Raw genomic sequence first — 26,912 nt, 5'->3', positions numbered from 1 at the left:
TTAAAGCGGTTATAGGAAAAGAAAGCAGGAACACGAACTCTGGAGATTTGCACCATCCGAGTCCAGCGCTGCCTACTCCACATGTTAAAATTTGATATTCAGTAAACAGGGGTGGTAAACTGTCCGTTCTCACTCCATATGCATTTATTTTTAACTGTAACAGTGGCTCTCTTTACTCACTGAACTGTTTTGTGCCCGGTGCAATTTATTGAACTGATCAAAGACTGATGGAACACACAGTTCAGCTCAGGAAAGGGTTAACACATTCGCAATGGCCGATTATTGCTCTCTGCCGGGCACCTGGAAAATCAGCCTATGGTTACCCGAGGCCGAACTGAACGTGATCCAATCACAGGATAGGAGCAAAGTTGGAGCGAACACTTGTTCCTGATTCATTATAATTAATTCGTTTAATGCGAATTCGATGGGAGAATGGAGCAGGGACTTCTGTTTTTTTCTAAAAATTTTTATTGAGGATGTTATTTGTTAAACTGGCTCAACTGAAGAAAGAGACGCCGCTCCTTCAGACAGAAACACACTTCGGGAATGTTTTAAAGGTAAACCTGTTCAGGGCTGAAACCATCTCTCACACAGATCGGTGTTTCCTGATCGTTAATCGTGGTAATTTGAGATGTTGCTTTTAATATCAACAGTTAGGAAGGTCCGATCACAAAACTTTGTATAAAAAGTAACAACTCAATTTACCAACAGGTAGGAGACTCCATCACTAATCTTTATATAAAAAGTAACTGCTGAAATTAACAACATGGAAGAGGGTCCATCACTCGTCGTTAAAGAAAATGCAAATGCTGAAATTACCAACAGGGAGAAGGGTCCATCACTAATCTTTGTCCAAACAGGAACCACTTACATTACGAACAGGGAGTATGGTCCATCACTAATCTTTATATGAAAAGTAATTACTGAAATTGCCAACACTAATTATGATATAAAAAATAACTACTGCATTTGCCAACAGGTGGAGGGTCCATCATTGATCTTTTTATGGAAAGTAAACACTGAAATTACCAACAATTAGGAAGGTCCATCACTAATCATTATATAAAAAGTAACGACTGAAATTACCAACATGGACGATGGTCCAACAATAAACTTTATATAAAAAGTAACCACTAAGAATATCAACAGGTTGGAGTGTCCATCACTAATTTTTGAATCAAAGTAACAACTGGAATTAACAATAGGAAGGAGGGTCCATTACTCATCTTTATATAAAAAGGAAACGCCTGAAATTACCAACATGGAGGAGGGTCCAACAATAAACTTGATATAAAAAGTAACCACTAAGATTACCAACAGGTAGGAGTGTCCATCACTGATTTTTATATAAAAGTAACAACTGGAATTACCAATAGGAAGGAGGCTCCATCACTAATCTTTATATAAAAGTTACTATTGCAATTGCCAACAGGTCGGAGCATCCATCACGTATCTTTATATAAAAAGTAGCTACTGAAATTACCAACAGGGATGAGGGCCCATCATTAATTTTCATATGGAAAGTAACCAATGAAATTATCAAAAGGTAGGAGGGTCCAACATTAACTTTAATTTCAAAGGTTGCTAGTGAAATTACCAAAAAGTAGGAGGGTCCATCACTAATCTTTATATATAAAGTACAAAGTCAAATTACTAACAGGTAGCAGGATCCATCACTAATCTTTATATAACAAGTAACTCCTGAAATTGCCAACATATTGTGGGGTCCATCACTAATCTTTACGTAATTGTAACGACTGAAATTAACAACAGGAAGGAGGGTCCAACACTAAACCTTATATAAAACGTTACTACTGAAGTTACCAAAAGCTAGGAGCATCAATTACTAATCTTTATATAAAAAGTATTAAGTAAAATTACCAACAGGGAGGGTGGTCCATCACTAATCTTTATTTTTTTTCTAAAAAGTAACTACTGAAATTAACAACAGGTCGGAGGATCCATCACTAATTTTTAGATAAAAAAGTAACGACTGAAATTACCAATATGGAGGAGGGTCCATCACGAAGCATAATATAAAAAGTAACCACTAAAATTACCAACAGGGAGGAGGGTCCATCACTAAACTTCAGATAAAAAGTAAATCCTGAAATTACCAACAGGGAGGAAGGTCCATCACGAATCTTTATCCAAAAAAGTAACAACTGAAATTACCAACAGGCAGAAGAGTCAACAATAAACTTTTTATGAAAAGTAACAGTAATTTACCAACAGGTAGGAGCGTCACTTGGGTGCATCACTTATTTTAATATAAAGGTAACTCCTCAAAATACCAACAAGGAGGAGGGTCCATCACTATTCTTTATATAGAAGTAACGACTGAAATTACAAACAGCTAGGAGTGACCATCATAATCTCTATATAAAAAGCATCGACTGAAATTACCAACAGGTCGGATGGTCCATCATTAATCTTTATATAAAAGTAACTATTGAAATTACCAAAAGTTAGGAAAGTCCATCACTAATTTGACAAAAGAGTAACTGCACAATTTAATCTTGTTATCACACAACTGTCAGCGAATAACTTCAACCATAGTTTGAAGAAATTACTGACTGAGATTAATCGCTTTTACATTTCCACAGTGTGGAAAGGATAGTACAGTGACTGATAGTTTGATTAGTTGCTCTTGCCTGTGCGCACACAGAGGGAGGCACACGCACAAGTGGAAAATTATGATAGTAAAATAACAGTCGAATCCACAACTTATATATTTGTGCTTTTTCTGAGATTGTAAGACCCCGACAAACAGTCCAACAATCAATGTGCAGCACCTGTTTAAAGTTACACAATTCATAACATTATACATTAGTGTTAATATTCGTAGAACGGTGTAAAATTCCTCACCTCCTGCAGTGCTCTTTAGTCAGGTCCTGATACCATGAGAGATATGGTAAATATATCCAAATGGAACCACCAACCAAAACACATCTCCATGAATATACGGACAATGTCAGTACCCATCGAGAGTTGAGAAATCACACCCAGCTCCATTTGGGTGTGTCGATAGATATCAGATGCATGAAATCACAGAATTTAACATCAAAACTCAACAAATCAAAACTATTAAAAACAAATCTGTGAATAAAATATTACAATAGCGCCAGACTGGGTAAAACTGAGTGAAGGATCATTTAGTTCATCACCTCGCTCCATATTGCCCTCCAGAATATTCACTACCTCAGGAATAAGTCTGGTGCTGGCCTGCAACGTAAGTAAATCTTACCAATTGGTGCTCCCAGTGCAGAATCTCGGCCGTCGAGAACTGGGTTGTGGAGATCAGCGGGACTCATTGGGTTTCACTGGGCAGCTGTCTGTGCCGCACCTGATGTGGAGAGTTGATCGTAACAGTCGGAAAATGCTCGATCCTTGAGCTAACAGCTGTTGTACTAATGGGGAAGGAGGGACTTGATATCACTTTTAACAACGCAACGTTCCTCCCTCTCATTTTAATATTTCAGTCTAACCCTCCTATTAATATATTTATTACAGAGCATCACATTTTTGGAACGCCTGTCAACACCATGGCTGAAGGTCCAAACAGGGGAGAAGATCCAAAATCTTCAACAAGAATGAGAATAGACACCGGTAGGTTCAGAACAATCTTTAAAATATCAATTGTGTCCTGATGAACGGTCCAGATCATGAACAAGATCCTGTTGCTCAAACAGGAAGTAGAAACCGAGCATATGGTGCGTTGATAAACGAAAGTGAGTGAACATCTGCCGGGCCAGTGCAGTCACAGTTGGAGGGATCTCATTATTGGAACTGTCCAATAGACACCTGATTTTATGGACTGTAAGGTGGATAGAAACAGTCACTCAGATTGGTCTTCCTGAGTAACAGTGTGAAACCAGGGAGCAGTGGGAGGCAGCCCGAGTGGGAGAGAGGTGAGAGGCAGGTGGGGCACAGGAATAGTAGAGCGAGAGTGGTGCGAGATTCCATAGTCAGGGGAATACACAGACTCTTCTGCAGACCTGAGCAGGTCCAAATGATACGTTGCCGCCCTGGTGCCAGAGGGAAGAACTTCCTGGAACAGGTGGTACCATCTCGAGAAAGGAAAGGAGAGAGGAAAATTGTCATGGTCGAATGTATAACACGGTTAGAATTACGTTTATAAAGGGAATATTAAAATTTGAGTTCTGTACTGATAAACAAGGCCACAGGGTGGTGATCTCCGAATTGTATTGCACTGGGCCCTTACTGAGAACAACATGAGTCTGGTGAATGTGTGGCAGCGGGGCTGGAGCAGGAGTGAAGGGTTCATGTTCTTGGGACACTAGGGTGATTTCAGGAAGAAGGGAAGGGACGGTTACGATCTGAACCAACCAGCAAAAACGGTTTGACAGACTGGGTATATGGAGCAGTGGGAGGGTTTCACCTGATAAGACTGGAGCGTGTGAAATATCCGGATCTGAGACGAGAGAGTGGAAATAATAAAACTGTTGGAGCAGGAATAGATGTTTTATGAAATCGTGAAAAGTTATTAGCAAGAAAAAAGGAAGGAGGTTTTTGAAGTAGTGACAGAAGATGTAACTTGATATCTAAAAATTAAAAAAAAACGAGACCGTGTCAACATTCCAGTGAATTGGAGTTCAGATTGTGTGTTGTGACTGTGAATCTAAAAATCATTCCAAACACGTTTGGAAAGTCAGACTCTTGAGAGATGTGATCTGGTATCAATCAGACAGGGCTGGATTGGATGAACTTTTGGGGCGAAATGAAATATTTCCTTCAGTTTCTAAAAATGATGGCAGATGTGAAAATGTTGGTTTCAATGAATCAAGGTATCACAGTATCAAACTATCTGCAGTAAAAGTATTCCATACAAAGGTGTCGATACAGCATCTTCAGCGAGACTGAGGAGGATGTGGAGCCATATTTCGAGACAATTGTGGAGAAGGATTTGGCTCTGAATTTAATAGCCGAGGTGGATTAATCACTGAGCTCAGAGATAACGCACCCGAGGCTGTTAAAGGAAGTCACAGAGCAGATCGGAGGGACTCTGACCACAATTTTTCAAAACTCACAATTTTTGAGAACACAATTGTTAATGAAAATATCCAGGTGGACTGAAAGTGACCAAGTAATGTCTGTGTTAAAACAGGGAGAATGTGGCAATCAGATAACTAGAGACCAATTAGACAACGTCATTTGTGGGCAAACTTCTCGAATCTGTAATTTCACGACGAATCATTTAAGATTCAGTCAAGGCTGGAACGGATTATCTGGACATTTGACATTGTAGTTGACAAATTTGATACCGCCTTATTGAGACGTGACTATATAGATCAATGGATTGTAACACATGCGGTACATCTTCAGGCCAGAAGTGCCGAGTGGATAATCCATCTCAGCCTCCTCCCGATATCCCCACCATCACGGAAGCCAGTCTTCGGCCAATTCGATTCACTCCACGTGATATCAAGAAACGGCTGAGTGCACTGGATACAGCAAAGGCTATGGGCCCCGACAACATCCCAGCTGTAGTGCTGAAGACTTGTGCTCCAGAACTAGCTGCGCCTCTAGCCAAGCTGTTCCAGTACAGCTACAACACTGGCATCCACCCGACAATGTGGAAAATTGCCCAGGTATGTCCTGTCCACAAAAAGCAGGACAAATCCAATCCGGCCAATCACCGCCCCATCAGTCTACTCTCAATCATGAGCAAAGTGATGGAAGGTTTCGTCGACTGTGCTATCAAGCGGCACTTACTCACCAATAACCTGCTCACCGATGCTCAGTTTGGGTTCCGCCAGGACCACTCGGCTCCAGACCTCATTACAGCCTTGGTCCAAACATGGACAAAAGAGCTGAATTCCAGAGGTGAGGTGAGAGTGGCTGCCCTTGACATCAAGGCAGCATTTGACCGAGTGTGGCACGAAGGAGCCCGAGTAAAATTGAAGTCAATGGGAATCAGGGCGAAAACTCTCCAGTGGCTGAAGTCATACCGAGCACAAAGGAAGATGGTAGTGGTTGTTGGAGGCCAATCATCTCAGCCCCAGGGCATTGCTGCAGGAGTTCCTCAGGGCAGTGTCCTCGGCCCAACCATCTTCAGTTGCTTCATCAATGACCTTCCCTCCATCATAAGGTCAGAAATGGGGATGTTCGCTGATGACTGAACAGTGTTCAGTTCCATTCACAACCCCTCAGATAATGAAGCAGTCCGTGCCCGCATGCAGCAAGATCTGGACAACATCCAGGCTTGGGCTGATAAGTGGCAAGTAACATTCGCGCCAGATAAGTGCCAGGCAATGACCATCTCCAACAAGAGAGAGTCTGACCACCTCCCCTTGACATTCAACGGCATTACCATCGCCGAATCCCCCACCATCAACATCCTGCGGGTCACCATTGACCAGAAACTTAACTGGACCAGCCATATAAATACTGTGGCTACGAGAGCAGGTCAGAGGCTGGGTATTCTGCGGCGAGTGACTCACCTCCTGACTCCCCAAAGCCTTTCCACCATCTGCAAGGCACAAGTCAGGAGTGTGATGGAATACTCTCCACTTGCCTGGATGAGTGCAGCTCGAACAACACTCAAGAAGCTCGACACCATCCAAGATAAAGCAGCCCGCTTGATTGGCACCCCATCCACCACCAGAAACATTCACTCCCTTCACCACCGGCGCACTGTGGCTGCAGTGTGCACCATCCACAGGATGCACTGCAGCAACTCGCCAAGGCATCTTCGACAGCACCTCCTAAACCCGCGACCTCTACCACCTAGAAGGACAAGGGCAGCAGGCGCATGGCAACAACACCACCTGCACGTTCCCCTCCAAGTCACCATCCCGACTTGGAAATATATCGCCGTTCCTTCATTGTCGCTGGGTCAAAATCCTGGAACTCCCTTCCGAACAGCACTGTGGGAGAACCTTCACCACACGGACTGCAGCGGTTCAAGAAGGCGGCTCACCACCACCTTCTCGAGGGCAATTAGGGATGGGCAATAAATGCCGGCCTTGCCAGCGACACCCACATCCCGTGACCGAATAAAAAAAAAAAAAATTATGGGTTTTCAGAAGATATTTGATAACGTGGCTCACAGGAGGCGGCACCCGTTTGGTGTAAGAGGAAATGTAACCGACCGGATGGAAGGTCGATAATGTGTTTAGTTTTCTCCATTGTTGTTCACAGACCGAACACTGCGATCACTGAGGTCTTGACAAAGTGTGACCGTTACCAACTGTTCCAGTTGACGAAATTCTATCGGGACAGACCAGAACAGGCAGTTGAAGAAGGGGTGGACGGAGTCAGCTCGTTGTCAACATACGAGAGGCATTTCAGTGGACAAGAACATCGGGTAAGTAGGAGGAGAACGGGATGAGTTTGGATTATTTAAACATCACAGAACTAACAGGACATCAAAACTTAGAATCATAGAAGGTAACAGAAGAGAAACGGGCCAAACGGTAAATAAATGGATCAAACTACATTTATGGTGAATCTGAAACAATGAAAGGCAGCGGTGAAAATACCCAGCGGATCGGTCAGTATCTGCACACAGGACAGGGTAATGGTTCGGATACAACTCTTGAGTGAACCGAAAACAAAGTAAAACAGTTTTAGTGGAACTGGGAAAAGGGCAGATCGGAGGCGACACACAGGAGTTGAAGGGAATTTCATGAGTTGACTGAACTGGAATCCAGTTCATGAAATTAAGGAACTGAGAGGTGACATGAAAATGTCTGCGGAGTAAATGAGAGACATTTCAAGAACAAAAATGTGAAAATGCCTAAGACCCGAACAGGGAAACTAACCAAACAAACTGTGGAGAGCGCGCAACCGAGGCAGGGCAGGGTTTTTTTCTCCCCCATGCATCACCGGGGGTTTATTCGACCTTCAGCGGACTCACAATCCGGGCAGTGGAACTTGCGGTGGAGCGTCACTCCCCGGGAGAGCACTTTAGGAAATTGCATGCCATCAGCCCATAAAATTCTGTCAATTACTTTTAATGGAATCGAGGTGAATGGACGTGAAAATGTGGCAGGGTTGTAATGGACGGTCGAACTAACACCACCTGCAGAAGGTGGAAATCTTGGCCATAGCCCTGTCGGTTGCGGCACTTCAAGTGCTCATCCAAGTGATTTTAAATACAGGCACATACACACGTACACACGCATATACACACATAGAAAGGCACAGACACACACATAAGTGCACAAACACAAATATACACATATACACATATGCACATAAAGTCACATAGGGAGTAGGGAAAAACCGGGGAACTACAGGCCAGTGAGACGATCATCAGTGGTCGGAAAATTATTGGAAAAAATTCTGAAGGACACAATTAGTCTCCACTTGGAGAAGCAAGGATGAATCAGGCATAGTCAACATGGCTTTGTCAAGGGAAGATCATGTCTGACTAATTTGATTGAATTTTTTGAGGGGGTGACTAGGCGTGTGGATGAGGGTAACGCAGTGGATGTGGTATACATGGATTTCAGTAAGGCCTTCGATAAAGTCCCCCACAGGAGACTGGTCAAGAAGGTACGAGCCCATGGAATCCAGGGTGCCTTGGCACTTTGGATACAAAACTGGCTTAGTGGCAGAAGGCAGAGGGTGATGGTCGAAGGTTGTTTTTGTGACTGGAAGCCTGTGGCCAGTGGGGTACCACAGGGTTCGGTGCTGGGTCCCTTGCTGTTTGTGGTCTACATTAATGACTTGGATATGAAAGTAAAAGGTATAATCAGTAAGTTCGCTGATGATACAAAAATTGGTAGGATGGTAAATAGTGAGGAGGATAGCCTCAGTCTGCAGGACGATATAGATAGGTTGGTCAGATGGGCGGAACAGTGGCAAATGGAATTTAACCCGGAAAAGTGCGAGGTGATGCACTTTGGAGGGACTAACAAGGCAAGGGAATACACAATGAATGGGAGGACCCTAGGCAAAACAGAGGGTCAGAGGGATCTTGGTGTGCAAGTTCACAGATCCCTGAAGGCGGCGGAACAGGTAGATAAGGTGGTAAAGAAGGCATATGGGATACTTGCCTTTATTAGCCGAGGCATAGAATACAAGAGCAAGGAGGTTATGATGGAGCTGTATAAAACACTGGTTAGGCCACAGCTGGAGTACTGTGTGCAGTTCTGGTCGCCACACTACAGGAAGGATGTGATCGCTTTGGAGAGGGTGCAGAGGAGATTCACCAGGATGTTACCAGGGCTGGAGCGCTTCAGCTATGAAGAGAGACTGTGAAGATTGGGTTTGTTTTCCTTGGAGCAGAGGAGGCTGAGGGGAGACATGATTGAGGTGTACAAAATTATGAGGGGCACAGATAGGATGGATACTAAGGAGCTTTTTCCCTTCGTTGAGGGTTCTATAACAAGGGGACATAGATTGAAGGTAAAAGGCGGGAGGTTTAGAGGGGATTTGAGAAAGAACTTTTTCACCCAGAGGGTGGTTGGAGTCTGGAATTCACTGCCTGAATGGGTTGTGGAGGTAGGAACCCTCACAACATTCAAGAAGCATTTGGATGAGCACTTGAAATGCCATAGCATACAAGGCTACGGAGCAAATGCTGGAATATGGGATTAGAGCAGACAGGGCTTGATGGCCGGCGCGGACACGAAGGGCCTCTATCCGTGCTGTATAACTCTATGATTCTATGACATACACTTGCACACAAACATGCACTCATACAGGCACATACACACACATAAAGGCACATACACACATACGGGCACATACACACATATACACAAACATAAAGCCACATATACGCATACACATACAAACACATAAAGGGACATACACACACATACACATACATACACATACAGGCAAACACACACATAAAGGCACATACACACATAAAGGCACATACACATACATCAAGGCACATTTGCAGACAAACACATACACAAACATAAAGGTATAGAATCATAGAAAGTTAAAGCACAGAAGGAGGTCGTTCGGCCCATTGAGCCTGTGCCGGGCGGCAAAGAGATATCCAGCTTAATCCAACTTTCGAACAGTTTGTCCATAGCCCTGTAGGTTGCGGCACTTCAAGTGCTCATCCAAGTGATTTTAAATGAGTTGAGAGTTTCTGCCTCTACCACCGTTTCAGGCAGTGAGGTCCAGATCCCTACCACCCTCTTGGTGAAGTCTTTTGTCCTCAACTCCACTCTAATCCTTCCACCAATTGCTTTAAATCTATGTCTCCTGGCACTGACATCTCTGCTGATGGAAATAAGTAATCTCCATCCAGTCTATCTAGTCCCATCATTATATTATATACCTCAATTAAAACTCCCTTCAGCCTCCTTTGTTCCAAAGAAAACAATCCCAGTCGATCCAATCTTTTCTCATGACTAAAATTTTCAAGCCATGTCAATGTCCTCATAAATCTCCTTTGTCCCCTCTCTAGTGCAATCACATCTTTCCTGTAATGTGTGACCTGAACTGTATGCAGCATTCAAGCTGTGGCCTAATCAATGATTGATACATTCTATCATAACGTCCCTGATCTAATATTCTATGCCTCTGCTAATAAAGAAATGTATTCCATATGCCTTCTTAACCACCTTATCTACCTTCAGGGATCTTTGGATATGCACTCCAAGGTCCCTTTGTTCCCCTAAAACTCTCAGTCTCCTCCCATTTATTGTTTATTCCCTTATTATGTTTGCCTTCCGCAAATGCATTATTTCACACTTCGCTGCATTGAATTCAATTTGCCATTTTTCTGCCCACCTTACCAGTCCATTGATATCTTCCTGCACTCGAAAGCTTTTCTCCTCACTGACAACTACAATTTATGTATCACCTGCAAACTTCTTGATCAAGCCCACCACATTCAAGTCCAAACCATTACTATACACTACAAAAAGCAACGGTCCTATTACTGAGCCTTGCGGAACACCACTGGAAACAGCCTCCCCGCAGCAAAAACACCCGTCCACCATCACCCTCCACTTCCTGCGACCGAGCGAATTTTGGATCCAATCATTCACTCTCCATGGGATCACATGGGTTTGTACTTTTTTGACCAGTCTGCCATGTGGAACTTTGTCAAAAGCTTTGCTGAAATCCATGTACACGAGATCAAACGTGTTACCCTCATCGACCTTTCTTGTGACCTGCTCAAAAAATTCAATCAAGTTAGTCAGACACGACCCTACCTTAACAAATACATGCTGAATGCCCTTCATTAACCCATGCCTTTGTAAATGACGGTTTATGTTATCCCTCAGAATCGATTCCAATAATTTGCCCATCACCGATGTTAGACTGACTGGATATATTATTCTCTCTATCTCTTTCTCCCTTTTTAAACAATGGTACAGCGTTAGCAGTCCTCCAATCCTCTGGCACACACCTGTAGCCAGGGACGATTGGAAAATGATGGTTCGAACCTCCGCTATTGCCTCCCTTGTTTCTCTTAACAGACTGGGATACAATTCATCTGGGTCTAGTGATTATCTACTTTCAAAGATGTCACTCTCCTGAATATTTCCTCTCTCACTATGTTTATCCCATCCAATATTTCACACTCCTCCTCCTTAACTTCAATTCCTGCATCATTCCTCTCCTTTGTGAAGACAGGAGCAAAGTATTCATTCAGAACCAGTCCCACATTTTCCACCTCCACACAGAGGGTACCTTTTTGATCTCGAGTAGCCCGTACTTTTTCCTTCGTTATCCTCTTGCTCTTTATGCATTTGTAAAATATTATTGGGTTTTCCTTAATTTTAATTGCCGCTATTTTTCTTTGCTTTCCGAATTTCCTTTCTAATTTCACCTATTTAATTTCATTTTACTTTCTATACTCCTCTGGGCTTTCTGCAGTATTGAGGTCTTGGTGTCTGACATAAGCTTCCCTTTTTTGCTTTATCTTACCCTGTATGCTCCTTGTCATCCAGGAGGCTCTTGATTTGGCAGTCCCACCCTTTATCTTTGTGGCGACACATTTAATCTGAAACCCTTGAATCTCCCCTTTTATTGTCTCCGACTGCTCTGACACTGATTTACCTTCAATTAGCTGTTTCCATTCCACTTTTGCTAAATCACTTCTCAGCTTAGTAAAGTTGGCCTTAACCCAATTTTAAACTTTAACTCCTGTTCTATCTCTCCTCCACCCTGCTTCATCTAACCCGATCAGCATACACTTCTATTCATTTCTCCCTCGTGTGCTTATATAGGCATTTAAAAGTGATTTGGGTGTCCTTGTAGGTGAATCATAGAAAGTAAGCATGCAGGTACGACTATCAATTAGGAAGGCAAATGATATGTTAGCCTTTATTGCAAGGGGGATGGATTAAAATAGTATGGAGGACTTGCTGCTATTGTAAAGGGCTCTGGCGAGATCACACCTGGAGTACTATGTGTAGTTTTGGTCTCCTTACCTCAGGAAATATACACATGCCTTAGAGGAGGTGCAATGAACGATGAGTAGGTTAATTCCTGCTCCCTTGATTCATCTCTGTTTGTGGAAATACGCTTCGCAGAACAGCAGGTATTGTTTGCGAGCTGTTCAAAAAATTCAAATTCGAAAATGAATAAACAGATTCAGTTACAGAGACAAGCAGTCAAAAATAAGGAAAAAAAAGGTCCAGAAGATTTACAGAGAAGCAAATCAGAGGCATGGATAATTCATGGATAAAGAAGAGTGTGTATATGTCACTTGAAAATGGAAGGCAATAAAAATAGTTCAGGAATCGAGGCGGCATGAGATGTGGAGGCAGAGGTGCAGCAGAAGTTAGAACCAAAAGCAGGCTTCCCTCTCGAGCAACGGCACAATCTTGCAAGTTTCCAGCCCACTGGTGGGCCTTGCACATCCTGAGCAGCTCATTTGCGAACTAGGTTTGCAGAAACTGTGATCAGCTCATGAAAAGTACAGGCTGGGCTCAGTGCGAAAGTGTTTGTGTTGGGATAGTCTTGTTGCATCAGGGATCTTAACTTAGAATGAAGACATGGACAGAGAGAGAAAGTGGGTAAGTGACAGACAGATTGGAAACAGTGACAGGTGGAAACAAGTGCGAGAGAGAGAGACTTCGAGAGAGAGAGAAGAGAGGGTAGGAGAGAGAGAATGAGGCAGAGTGATAAAAAGAAGGGAGGGAAGGTATTGCAGCAGAGATGGAAAGGAAAAGAATGAGGCAGAGAGAGAAAGAGGAGTGAGAGACAGGAAAGCGGCATAGGTGGTGAGAGGCAAAGAGGCAGAGAGAAGAGAGAGGAGCGATACAGATGGAGTGTGGGGGAATAAAAGCTAGGCAAAAAGGGGGAATGGGTGATGGAGAAGAGAGGAAGGCAGGAAGTGTTGGAGAGACCAGGCAGAGTGAAATAAGCGAGAGGTAGAGAGAGAGAGAGATTGAGAGAAAGAAAAGAGAGATCCTGTAAAGGTGAATGAAAGAGAGAGAACGAGGCAGGGAGTGACAGGGCCAGAGATAAATAAACAGAGGCAGAGAATTCAGAGGCAGAGAAATCAGAGGCAGAGAAAGATGAATTTGTCAAAGAGAGAAATAGTGAGAGAAAACGATACTTCGGGATGAGGCAGAGGCAGAGAGAGAGACAGAAGGTGGAACATGTTTTATCACTGCTTCCCGACACAGTTAAATATTTCTTATATTGTTTTTATTCTTCTATAATAAGAGCGATGTTTGGATTATAATCACAGATTTTGAACCGAAACAATTTTGTTCAGTAAGTACTGATTTTGAGACAGTTACTAATGCCAGAGCAGGTTCATCCAGCAGCATCGAATTATACTGCCAGCTTCACATGGGTCTCTGGTCAATCGACCTCTGCACTGTCCCATCAAACTCTCCCAGGGCAGTTACAGCAAGGTTTAGATGGAGAGTAAAGCTCCCTCTACACTGTCACCAACAAATAATCCCAGGGCAGGAGCAGGACGGATTGGATGCAGAGTAAAGGTTCCACTAGACTGTCCCATCAAACATTCCCAGGGCAGGAACAGCATGGGTTTGATTCAGATAAAGCTCCCGCTTCAATGTCCGATCCAGCAATCTGATGGGCCTGATGTAATGTGTGTCTCCTTCCAATCTGCCTGAAAAAAACCCGTTCAATTGAGATATCTTCAACACTGAACGGTGAGAGTGCTGAAACTCTGGGACAAGTAACTTTCTGAATGTGGTATCAAGCACCTTCTGAGATTCCCTGCTGTGGTCTCCTCTTCCCATTACCTACGATTCCCACATCTTCCCGCAGCTTCATTATAACCCTGAACACCCTATCCTCGGACTCAATGGTCTTAAATAGAAACAAGACACGATATGAAGCAATGATCAATGCAGTGAGTTTTATTTCTGAGGACAGCCCATTATTCAGACAGCAGTAATACAGGGTCAGGGGGTTATGGGATCGACACAATCAAACAGAGTCTGCTTCCCGTGAACGATGGTTTCATTCAGTGAGAACTTGGAGAGCTCGGGCTGATGAGATTCCATCATGGATCTTTCACTACTTCGGTCTGCAACATTGGAACCCATCCGGGAAGAATCTCCGCAGTGTCTCCTCGTTTGTGTTACAGGGGCCCTCATGACACTTTCCTCCAAGATATCTGCAGTAGAAGATCAAATCTAAAACCCAAAATGAAGAGTTAATTAATTGAACGTTCAGGACAGAGAGGGAGGAAGAACAATGAGAAAACATGAAGATGAGATTGTCTGTGTTACTGGGACTGACTCTGGACCACACATGAACCTCAGCTCATTTGCACTTCATTGAACTTCACACTGACCCGTCCCCGGCCTGCAGAGTCTCAATCTTTGTCCTCAAGCGCAGCACAATAGGTTTTCCACAGAATGAAGCTCTCCATTCCCGCTATCTGAGATGAGAGACGAAGAAAACAAATACCTGACATTTATATGCAGCCTGTCCCGTAAACGGAAGGGCCCAAAGAGTTTCACAGACAAAGGATTATTTCTCAAGTGCCGACACTGTTTTGTAGACAAATTGAACACAGCAAAGTCCCACAAACAGCAAATGAGATTTGAGACTGTGCGGGAATTCTCGTTATGTTAGTCGAGAGAGTGATGTTGGTCCAAGACACCAGGAGAACTCCCAGCTCTTCAAATAATGCTACCAAATGTTTCCTGCTCCACGAACAGGTGGACAGGGTCTCCGTTCAACGATTCATCCAAAAGTTGACACCTCCAACAGTGCAGCACTCCCCCAGTGCATGGATGTATGTACTGCAGTGGGACATCAACTCAAAACTTGTTCACTCAACTCCCAACTGAGGCAAACTTACACCCGGCGACTGAAAATTGATAGTTTCACCGCTTGACTCCTCTACTTAGTTCTTGTCCTCATATTCAGATCACTATGAACGCTGCAGAATTATTCGGATTCAGAAACCTGTTTTGAAACCCTTTTGATCCAATCCCCTCCCCTCTTGTTATGAAAATCTGACTCATGTCTGAGGACCGGTTCCACAGACGCCTCCAGTATCGCTCCCAATTCACCATTCTTCATCTGTGGGTCTGAGCAGTGAGTGTGGGAGAAATGGGCTGAAGCAGTTCCTGATCCCGTTCGCACGCTCACACTTTGTAGCAGGTAGCACTGATCGGGAGCAGCAAATGTGAGTTTCCCCTTCCGTAGTAGCTGGGTACTGAGGCCAAATACAGACTCTCCCAAACAGGCCAAAGCGCCGGCTGAGATCCACTAACTCGGCACCGGCCAGTAATTTGTGTTTTAATTCCTGGTCTGTTAAGATCATCACACAACACCCACTATTCCCAATACCTGCTCAGGTGCGTTGGAAACAATCGGTGGATTTAAATATGCAACTGGTTCAGGTTAAATTCTTCAATCATTCTTACAATAAAATTCAATTAACCAATCAAACCGTGAGCTTCAGTCAGAGAATAAAATAATTTAAACAAAACTTGGTGCTGAGAGATCAGAGAAACTTACATTGGTTAGTTCCGAGACTATTGTAAACTCTGATGGACCTCTGTTCAGCATTGATGGACTGAGTCAACACCAGGACTCCAAATACCAAGAGCAGGACTTTCATCATCTTCCGCTGAGTTCCTCAGAGTCAGGATCAGACAACTGGAGTGCACAAGTTCTGTATCTCGACTCAGAGAATTTGCTGCATTTATTATCACATACACAGGGAGGGGCTCTGAAAATATACGGACAAAACGAATTTCCCTTCTGTGCGACTGTGAATCAGTTGGCAGCTTGCCTCAGTTGGCAGTTCTCTATCTTTCAGATCACAAGGATGTGTTTTTGTCACCACTTCAGGTTTTAAAACATGAGCTCATCTGACAGGATGTGCCACGCACACAAGCAGGACATTTAACCCTTAACTCCACCCGAAGTCTCTGAAAATATCCTGTGAAAAGTTGTTTGCTTTCTGTGTGACTGTTGATCAGTTGGCAGCTGGACTAAGTTGGCAGTTCTCTATCTACCAGATCACAAGGTTGTGAGCTGTGGCCCAACTAATAGGCTTAACATGTGAGATCAGGTGACAGAATGTGACAGGTACACGAACAGGACATTTACCCCTTCAACTCCAACTACAATATTCTCTCCATCTGAATTCTAGAGATAACCCGTCGCTCCTGCTCGCTCCCCTTGCTCGATTATATTTCGCAGTCTGATCTCGGTTCCACCGGTGAATAGACACAGAATGTTCCTGGACTGACTGCACATCGCTTTTAAACGGACACAGAATGTCCCGGGACTGACAAAACACCACTATTAAACAGACACAGAATGATCCGGGACTGACAGCACATCCCTTTTAAATAGACACAGAATGATCCGGGACTGACAGCACATCCCTTTTAAATAGACATTGAATGATCCGGGACTGACAGCACACACTTTTAAACATACACAGAATGATCCGGGACTGACAGCACATCCCTTTTAAACATACACAGAATGATCCGGGGCTGACAGCACATCCCTTTTTAAATAGACACAGAATGATCCGGAACTGACAGCACATTCAATTTAAACAGACACAGAATGATCCGGGACTGATCGCACATCCCTTTTAAATAGACACAGAATAGTTCGGGACTGACTGCACACACCTTTTAAACAGACACAGAATGATCCAGGACTGACAGCACACACCTTTTAAATGGACACTGAATGATCCGGGATTGAATTTAAGGAGGAGTGTGAAATATTGAATTTTATAAATGTAGTGAGAGAGGAAGTATTCAGGGGATTAGCATCTTTAAAACTGGATAAATCACCAGGGCCGGATGAAATGTATCCCAGGCTGTGAAAAGAAACCTGGGAGGAAATAGCGGAGGCTTTAACAATCATTTTCCAAACTAGACTGGATACGGGCGTCGTGCGGGAGTATTTGAGGACTGCTAACGTTGTACCGCTGTTTAAAAGGGAGCGAGGGATAGACCGATTATTACAGGCCAATCAGCCTAACCTCAGTGGTTGGCAAATTATTGGTATCAATTCTGAGGGACGTGATAAACTGTCACTTCGAAAGGCATGGATTCATCAAGGAGAGTCAGCATTGATTTGTTCAGGGGAGGTCGTGTCTGACTAACTTGATGGATTGTTTCGATGAGGTGACAAGGAGGGTCGATGAGACCAGCGCAATTGATGTCGTCCACATGGATTTGATCAAGGCTTTTGACAAGGTCCCACATGGCAGATTGGTCAAAAAAGTAAAGGCCCATGGGATCAAAGGGAATGTGGGAAATTGAATCCAAAATTCACTCAGTGGCAGGAAGCCAAGTGTAATGATCGACAGGTGTTTTTGCGACTTTAAGGCTGTTTCCAGCGTGGTGCCGTCGGGCCCGGTACTGGGCCCTTTGCTTTGTGTCGAATTCATTAACGATTTGGACTTGAACGTAGGGGTCATGATTAAGAAATTTGCGGATGACACAAAGATCGGCTGTATGGTTGACAGTGAGGAGGAAAGCTGTTGACTGCAGGAAGATATCAGTGTACTATTCAGGTGGGCAGAAAAGTGGCAAATGGAATTCAATCTGGACAAGTGTGAGGTAATGCATTTGGGGAGAGCAAACAATGCAAGGGAATAGAGAAATAATGAAAGGATACTGAGAGGGAAAGAGGAAGTCAGGGAACTTGGAGTGCATGTCCACAGATCCCTGAAGGGAGCAGGACAGGTAGATAAGTTGGTTAAGAAGGCATACGGGATACTTTCCTTTATCAGCCGAAGCATAGAATATAAAAGCAGGGATGTTATGCTGGAACTGTAAACACACAAGTTAGGCCACAGCTTGAGTACTGCGCACAATTCTGGTCACCACATTACAGGAAGGATGTAATTGCACTGGAGAGGTTCCAGAGGAGATTTGCGAGAAAGTTGCTAGGACTCTGGAATTTTAGCTATGATGACAGATTGGATAGGCTGGGGTTGTTTTCATTGGAACAGAGGAGGCTGGGCAGTGCTTGCCCCCATTTTGTCCGGGCCGGACTCCCCGCTGGCCTCCATTTCGTCCAAGCCGGCTGCCGTAACTGCAGCCGTGCTGCCCCTGTGCAAATACACTTAAAAATATATAAATACATCATAAATATATAGGTAAAATATATATATATTACAAATACAAGTTGTTGTTGATGATGGTGGTGATGTTCTGAAGATGAAGACCGCCACTCTGGCATCATTTTGGCATGACTGGATGCAACTTGGGAACCCTGGCTGCACCATGGCATCATTCTGGGTTCACTGAGGGATCACTGGGGACACTCTGTTGGATACTTGCCGCCATCTGACCAAGATGGTGGCGGCGCACCCGCCTTTTTTCCAAAATGTTGTCCGCGCTGTCCTCCATTGTGTCCAAGGTGGTGGCCAAGCTGTCCTACATTTTGTCCAAGGTGGTGGCCCAGCTGTCCTACATTTTGTCCAAGGTGGTGGCCAAGCTGGCCTCCATTCTGTCCAAGATTGTGGCTTTGCTGGTCTCCATTTTGTGCGGCATGGCAGCCGCGCCAGCGGCGCTTTTTCCAAAATGGTGGTCGCGCTTGCCTCCATTTTGACCGGGCCGGACTACCTGCTGGACTCCATTTCGTCCAAGCCGGCTGCCGTACCTGCAGCCGTGCTGCCCCTGTGCAAATACACATCAAAATATATAAATACATCATAAATATATAGGTAATATATATATATTATAAAGACAAGTTGTTGTTGTTGTTGGTGGTGGTGATTTTCTGAGTATAAAGACCAGCACTCTGGCATCACTCTGGCATGGCTGGCTGTAACTGGGAACCCTTGCTGCAAACTGGCATCATTTTGGGTTCACTGCAGGATCACTGGGCCATTCGGTTGGCCAGTTGCCGCCATCTGACCAAGATGGTGGCGGCGCTGCCGCCTTTTTTCCAACATGTTGGCTGCGCTGTCCTCCATTTTGTCCAAGGTGCTGGCCAAGCTGTCCGTCATTCTGTCCAAGATGGTGGTTACGCTGCCTTCCTTTTCGTCGGGCATGGCAGCCGCGGCAGCGGCGCTGTTTCCAAAATGGTGTTCGCGCATGCTCCCATTTTTTCCGGGCCGGACTTCCTGCTGGCCTCCATTTCGTCCATGCCGGCTGACATACCTGCAGCCGCGCTGCCCCTGTGCAAATACACTTCAAAATATATAAATACATCATAAATATGTAGGAAATATATATATATATATATATATTATAAATACAAGTTGTTTTTGTTGTTTTGGGTGGTGGTGATGGTCTGAAGATAAAGACCGCCAATCTGGCATCACTCTGGCATGACTGGGTGCATCCTGGGAACCCTGGCTGCACCCTGGCATCATTCTGGGTTCACTGCGGGATCACTGTGGACACTCTGTTGGATGCTTGCCGCCATCTGACCAAGATGGCGGCGGCGCAGCAGCCTTTTTTCCAAAATGTTGGCCGCGCTGTCCTCCATTTTGTCCAAGGTAGTGGCCAAGCTGTCCGCCATTTTGTCCAAGGTGGCGGCCAAGCTGGCCTCCATTTTGTCCAAGGTGACGGCCAAGCTGGCCTCCATTTTGTCAAAGGTGGTGGCCAAGCTGGCCTCCATTTTGTCCAAGATGGTGGCTACGCTGACCTCCATTTCGTCCGGCATGGCAATCGCTGCCGGTGCTTTTTCCAAAATGGTGGTCGCGCTTGCCCCCATTTTGTCCGGGCCGGACTCCCCGCTGGCCTCCATTTCGTACAAGCCGGCTGCCGGACCTGCAGCCGTGCTGCCCCTCTGCAAATACACTTCAAAATAGAAAGAAATATCATAAATATATAGATAATATATATATATTACAATTACAACTTGTTGTTGTTGGTGGTGGTGATGTGATGATGAGGACCGCCACTCTGGCATCACTCTGGCATGTCTGTGTGCAACCTGGGAACCCTGGCTGCAACCTGGCACCATTCAGGGTTCACTGCCGGATCACTGGGGACACTCTGTTGGCTACTTGCCGCCATCTGACCAAGATGGCGGCGGCTCAGCCGCCTTCTTTCCAAAATGTTGGCCGCGCTGTCCACCATTTTGTCCAAGGTGGTGGCCAAGCTGTCCTCCATTTTGTCCAAGGTTTTGGCCAAGCTGGCCGGCATTTTGTCCAAGGTGTTGGCCAAGCTGGCCTCCATTTTTTCCAAGATGGTGGCTACGCTGGCCTCCATTTCGTCCGGCATGGCAACCGCGCCAACGGCGCTTTTTCAAAAATGGTGGTCGCGCTTGCCCCCATTATGTCCGGGCCGGACTACCCGCTGGCCTCCATTTCGACCAAGCCTGCGGCCATACCTGCAGCCGTGCTGCCCCTCTGCAAATACACTTCAAAATATATAAATACATCATAAATATATAGGCAATATATATATATATATATCATAAATACAAGTTGTTGTTGTCGGTGGTGGTGGTGGTCTGAAGATAAAGACCGCCACTCTGGCATGACAGGGTGCAACCTGGGAACCCTGGCTACACCCAGGCATCATTCTGGGTTCACTGCGGGGTAACTGTGGACACTCTTTTGGCTACTTGCCGCCATCTGACCAAGATGGCGGCAGCGCAGCCGCCTTTTTTCCTAATTGTTGGCCGCACTGACCTCCATTTTGTCCAAGGTGGTGGCCAAGCTGTCCTCCATTTTGTCCAAGGTTTTGGCCAAGCTGGCCTCCATTTTTTCCAAGATGGTGGCTACACTGGCCTCCATTTCGTCCGGCATGGCAACCGCGCCAACGGCGCTTTTTCAAAAATGGTGGTCGCGCTTGCCCCCATTTTGTCCGGGCCGGACTCCCGCTGGCCTCCATTTTGTCCAAACCGGCTGCCGTACCTGAAGCCGTGCTGCCCCTGTGCAAATGCACTTCAAAATATATAAATACATCATAAATATAGAGGTAATATATAAATATTATAAATACAAGTTGTTGTTGGTGGTGGTGGTCTGATGATAAAGACCGCCACTCTGGCATCACTCTGGCATGACTGGGTGCAACCTTGGAACCCTGGCTGCACCCTGGCATCATTCTGGGTTCACAGCGGGATCACTGGGGACACTCGGTTGGCGACTTGCCACCATCTGACCAAGATGGCGGCGGCGCAGCACCCTTTTTTCCAAAATGTTGGTCATGCTGTCCTCGATTTTGTCAAGGTGGTGGACAAGCTGGTCTGCATTCTATCCAAGGTTGTGGCCAAGCTGGCCTCCATTTTGTCCAAGATGGTGGCTAACCTGTCCTCCATTTCGTCCGGCATGGGAGCAGCGGCAGCGGTGCTTTTTCCAAAATGGTAGTCGCGCTTGACCGCATTTTGTCCGGGCCGGACTCCCCGCTGGCTTCCATTTCGTCCAAGCCGGCTGCCCTACCTGCAGCCGTGCTGCCCCTGTGCAAATACAACTCAAAATATATAAATACCTCATAAATATATAGGTAATATATATTTATATATACATATATATTTTAAATACAAGTTGTTGGTGCTGGTGGTCTGAAGATAAAGACCGCCACTCTGCCAACACTCTGGCATGACTGGGTGCATCCTGGGAACCCTGGCTGCACCCTGGCATCATTTTGGGTTCACTGTGGGATCACTGGAGTCAATCTGTTGGCGACTTGCCGCCATCTGACTAAGATGGTGGCGGCGCAACCGTCATTTTACCAAAATGTTAGCCGCGCTGTCCTCCATTTTGTCCAAGGTGGTGGCCAAGCTGGCCTCCGTTTTGTCCAAGTTGGTGGCAACGCTGGCCTCCCTTTCGTCCTGCATGGCAGCCACGCCAGCGGCGCTTTTTCAAAAATAGTTGTCGGGCTTGCCAACATTTTCTCCGGGCTGGACACCCCCTGCCCTCCATTTCTTCAAAGCCGGCAGCCGTACCTGCAGCCGAGCTGCCCCTGTGCAAATACACTTCAAAATATGTAAGTACATCATAAATATATAGGTAATATATATATGATATAAATACAAGATGTTGGTGGTGGAGGTGGTCTGAAGATAAAGACCGCCACTCTGGCATCACTCTGGCATGACTGGGTGCAACCTGGGAACCCTGGCTGCATCCTGGCATTATACTGGGTTCTCTGCCGGATCACTGGGGACACTCTTTTGGCTCCTTGCCGCCATCTGACCAAGATGGTGACGGCGCAGACGCCTTTTTTTCCAAAATGTTGGCAGCGCTGTCCTCCATTTTGTCCAAGGTGGTGGACAAGCTGGCCTCCATTTTGTCCAAGGTGGTGGCCAAGCTGGCCTCCATTTTGTCCAAGGTGGTGGCCAAGCTGGCCTCCATTTTATCCAAGGTTGTGGCCAAGCTGGCCTCCATTTTGTCTAAGATGGTGGCAACGCTGGACTCCATTTAGTCCGGCATGGCAACCGCGCCAGCTGCGCTGTTTCCAAAATGGTTGTCGCGCTTGCCCCCATTTTGTCCGGGTCGGACTCACCGCTGGCCTCCATTTCGTCCTCGCCGGCTGCCGTACCTGCAGCCGTGCTGCCCATGTGCAAATACACTTCAAAATATATAAATACATCATAAATTTCTGGGTAATATATATTTTTTTTAAATACAAGTTGTTGTTGGTGGTGGTGGTCTGAAGGTAAAGACCGCCACACTGGCTTCACTCTGGCAAGACTGGGTGCAACCTGAGAACCATGGCTGCACCCTAGCATCATTCTGGGTTCACTGCAGGATCACTGGGGACACTCTGTTGGATACTTGCCGCCATCTGACCAAGATGGTGGCGGCTCAGCCGCCTTTTTTCCAAAATGTTGGCCAAGCTGGCCTCCATTTTGTCCAAGGTGGTGGCCAAGCAGGCCTCCATTTTGTCCAAGGTGGTGGCCAAGCTGGCCTCCATTTTGTCCAAGGTGGTGGCCAAGCTGGCCTCCATTTTGTCCAAGGTGGTGGCCAAGCTGGCCTCCATTTTGTCCAAGGTGGTGGCCAAGCAGGCCTCCATTTTGTCCAAGGTGGTGGCCAAGCTGGCCTCCATTTTGTCCAAGGTGGTGGCCAAGCTGGCCTCCATTTTGTCCAAGGTGGTGGCCAAGCTGGCCTCCATTTTGTCCAAGATGGTGGCTACGCTGGCCTCCATTGTGTCGTGCATGGCAGCCGCGCCAGCGGCGCTTTTATAAAAGGTCTTCGCGCTTTCCCCATTTTGTCCGGTCCGGACCCCACGCTGGCCTCCATTTCGTCCAAGCCGGCTGCCGTACCTGCAGCCATGCTGCCTCTGTGCAAATACACTTCAAAATATATAAATACATCACAAATATGCAGGTAATATATATATATATATATATTTTATAAACACAAGTTGTTGTTGTTGGTGGTGGCATTCTGATGGTAATGACCGCCACTCTGGCATCACTCTGACATGACTGGATGCAACCTGGGAACCCTGGCTGCACCCTGGCATCATGCTGGGTTCACTTCAGGATCACTGGAGACACTCTGTTGGCTGCTTGCCGCCATCTGACCAAGATGGTGGCGGCGCAGACGCATTTTTTCCAAAATTTTGTCCGCGCTGTCCTCCATTTTGTCCAAGGTGGTGGCCAAGCTGGCCTCCATTTTGTCCAAGGTGTTGGCCAAGCTGGCCTCCATTTTGTCCAAGATGGTGGCTACGTTCGCCTCCATTTTGTCCGGCATTTCAGCCGCGCCAGCGGCGCTTTTTCCAAAATGGATGTCGAGCTTGCCCCCGTTTTTTCCGTGCCGGACTCCCAGCTCGCATCCAATTCGTCCAAGCCGGCTTCCGTACCTGCAGCCGTGCTGCCCCTGTGTAAATGCACTTCAAAATATATAAATACATGATAAATATATCGGTAATATATGTATATTATAAATACAAGTTGTTGGTGGTTGTGGTGGTGGTCTGAAGATAAAGACCGCCTCTCTGGCATCACTCTGGCATGACTGGGTGCAACCTGGGAACTCGGGCTGCACCCTGCCATCATTCTGGGTACAATGCAGGATCACTGGGGACACGCTGTTGTCTACTTGCCGCCATCTGACCAAGATGATAGCGGCGCAGATGGCTTTTTTCCAAAATGTTGACCGCGCTGTCCTCCAATTTGTCCAAGGTGGTGGCCAAACTGTCCTCCATTTTGTCCAAGATGGTGGCCAAGCTGGCCTACATTTTGTCCAAGATGGTGGCAACGCTGGCCTCCATTTGGTCCGGCATGGCAGCCGCGCCAGCGGCGCTTTTTCCAAAATGGTGGTCGAGCTTGCCCCCATTTTGTCCGGGCCGGACTCCCAGCTGGCCTCCATTTCGTCCAAGCCGGCTGCCAGACCTGCAGCCGTGCTGCCCCTGTGCAAATACACTTCAAAATATATAAATACATAATAAATATATAGGTAATATATGTATATTATAAACACAAGGTGTTGTACAATACAAGGTGGGGTGGACTCAGGACATATCTTATAATACATTCTGTATAATACAAGTTGGGCTGGACTCAGTACAAATCTAAAATTACTTTCTGTACAATACAAGGTGGGGTGGACTCAGTACATATCTTATATTACATTCTGTATAATACAAGTTGGGCTGGACTCAGTACAAATCTAAAATTACTTTCTGTACAATACAAGGTGGGGTGGACTCAGTACATATCTTATATTACATTCTGTATAATACAAGTTGGGCTGGACTCAGTACAAATCTAAAATTACTTTCTGTACAATACAAGGTGGGGTGGACTCAGTACATATCTCATTTTACATTCTGTACAATACAAGGTGGGGTGGACTCAGTACATATCTCATTTTACATTCTGTACAATACAAGGTGGGCTGGACTCAGTACATATCTCATTTTACATTCTGTACAATACAAGGTGGGTTGGACTCAATGCATATCAGATATAACATTCTGAATAGTACAAGGTGGGGTGGACTCAGTACATATCTTATATTACATTCTGTACATTACAAGGTGGGGTGGACTCAGTCCATATGTAACATAACATTCTGTATAAAACAAGGTGAGGTGGACACAGTCCATATCTTATATTACATTCTGAACAATACAAGGTGGTTTGGACCCCGAACATATCTTATATTACATTCTGTACATTGCAAGGTGGTGTGTTCTCAGCACATATCTTGTGTTACATTCTGTACAATACAAGGTTGGGTGTATTCCGTACATATCTTATATTACATTCTGTACAATACAAGGTGAGATGGACTCAGTCCATATCTTAAATTACATTCTGTGCACTACAAGGTGAGGTGGACACAGTACATATCTTATTTTACATTCTGTACATTACAAGGAGGGGAGGACTCAGTGCATATATTATATTACATTTTGTACAATACAAGGTGGGGTGTAATCAGTACATGTCTATTGTTACATTCTGTATATTACAAGGAGGGTTCGACTCAGTACATATGTTATATTACATTCTGTACAATAGAAGGAGGGGTGTACTCAGTACACATCTAGATTATATTCTGTACAATACAAGCTGGGGTGGACTCCTGACATATATTATATTACATTCTGTAGAATACAAGTTGGGGTGTACTCATTACATATCTTATTTGACATTCCGTACAATGCAAGGTGGGGTGTACTCATTACATATCTTATTTGACATTCCGTACAATACAAGGTGGGGTGGACTCAGTACATATCTTATTTCACATTCTGTACAATACAAGGTGGGGTGGATTCGATACATATCTTATATTACATTCTGTATAAGACAAGCTGGGGTAGACTCATAATATATGTAAAATTGCATTCTATACATTACAAAGGTGGTGCGCACTCATTGCATATCTTATATTAAATTCTGTACAATACAAGCTCGGATGGACTGCTTACATATCTCATATTACATTCTGTACAATGCAAGGTGGGTTGGACTCCGTACATATCTTATATTAAATTATGTACATTGCAAGGAGGTGTGTTCTCAGCACATATCTTATATTACATTCTGTATAAGACAAGCTGGGGTAGACTCATAATATATGTAAAATTGCATTCTGTACATTACAAGGTGGTGTGTACTCATTGCATATCTCATATTACATTCTGTAAAATGCAAAGTGGGTTGGACTCCGTACATATCTTATATTAAAAATTATGTACATTGCAAGGAGGTGTGTTCTCAGCACATATCTTATATTACATTCTGTACAGAATAAGGTGGGGTGGACTCAGTGCATATCTTATTTAACATTTTGTACAGTACAAGGTTGGATGTACTCAGTACATATCTTATATTACATTGTGCACAATAAAAGGAGGGTTGGAATCCATACATATCTTATATTACATTCTGTATAGTACAAGGTGAGCTGGACACTGTACATATCTTATATTACATTCTGTACATTACAAGGAGGGGTGGACTCACAACATATCTTATATTACATTCTGTACATTACAAGGTGGGGTGGACTCAGTTCATATCTTATATTACATTCTGTATAATGCAAGTTGGGGCAGACTCATTACACATATAATATACAATTCTGTATAATACAAGGCCAGTTGGACTCAGTACAT

At 45.0% G+C, this 26,912-nt stretch overlaps 1 long non-coding RNA gene across 9 annotated transcripts in view; it reads left to right on the top strand.

Annotated features, from left to right (window-relative positions):
• The window catches only part of LOC137313856 (uncharacterized), a 271,375-nt gene that overhangs the window by 10,945 nt on the left and 233,518 nt on the right, over window positions 1-26,912 (top strand). For 8 of the 9 annotated variants that reach the window (XR_010961095.1, XR_010961094.1, XR_010961090.1 and 5 more), the window contains 2 exons: window positions 3,514-3,609; window positions 7,165-7,330. This is a non-coding gene — a long non-coding RNA (uncharacterized lncRNA). The remainder of the gene's footprint in view (window positions 1-3,513; window positions 3,610-7,164; window positions 7,331-26,912) is intronic. The other variant, XR_010961093.1, reaches the window with a different exon arrangement.

This window comes from Heptranchias perlo, unplaced genomic scaffold (genome assembly GCF_035084215.1).
Source record: "Heptranchias perlo isolate sHepPer1 unplaced genomic scaffold, sHepPer1.hap1 HAP1_SCAFFOLD_49, whole genome shotgun sequence".
NCBI lineage: Eukaryota > Metazoa > Chordata > Chondrichthyes > Hexanchiformes > Hexanchidae > Heptranchias > Heptranchias perlo.
This window is presented reverse-complemented; position numbering and strand designations above follow the sequence as displayed.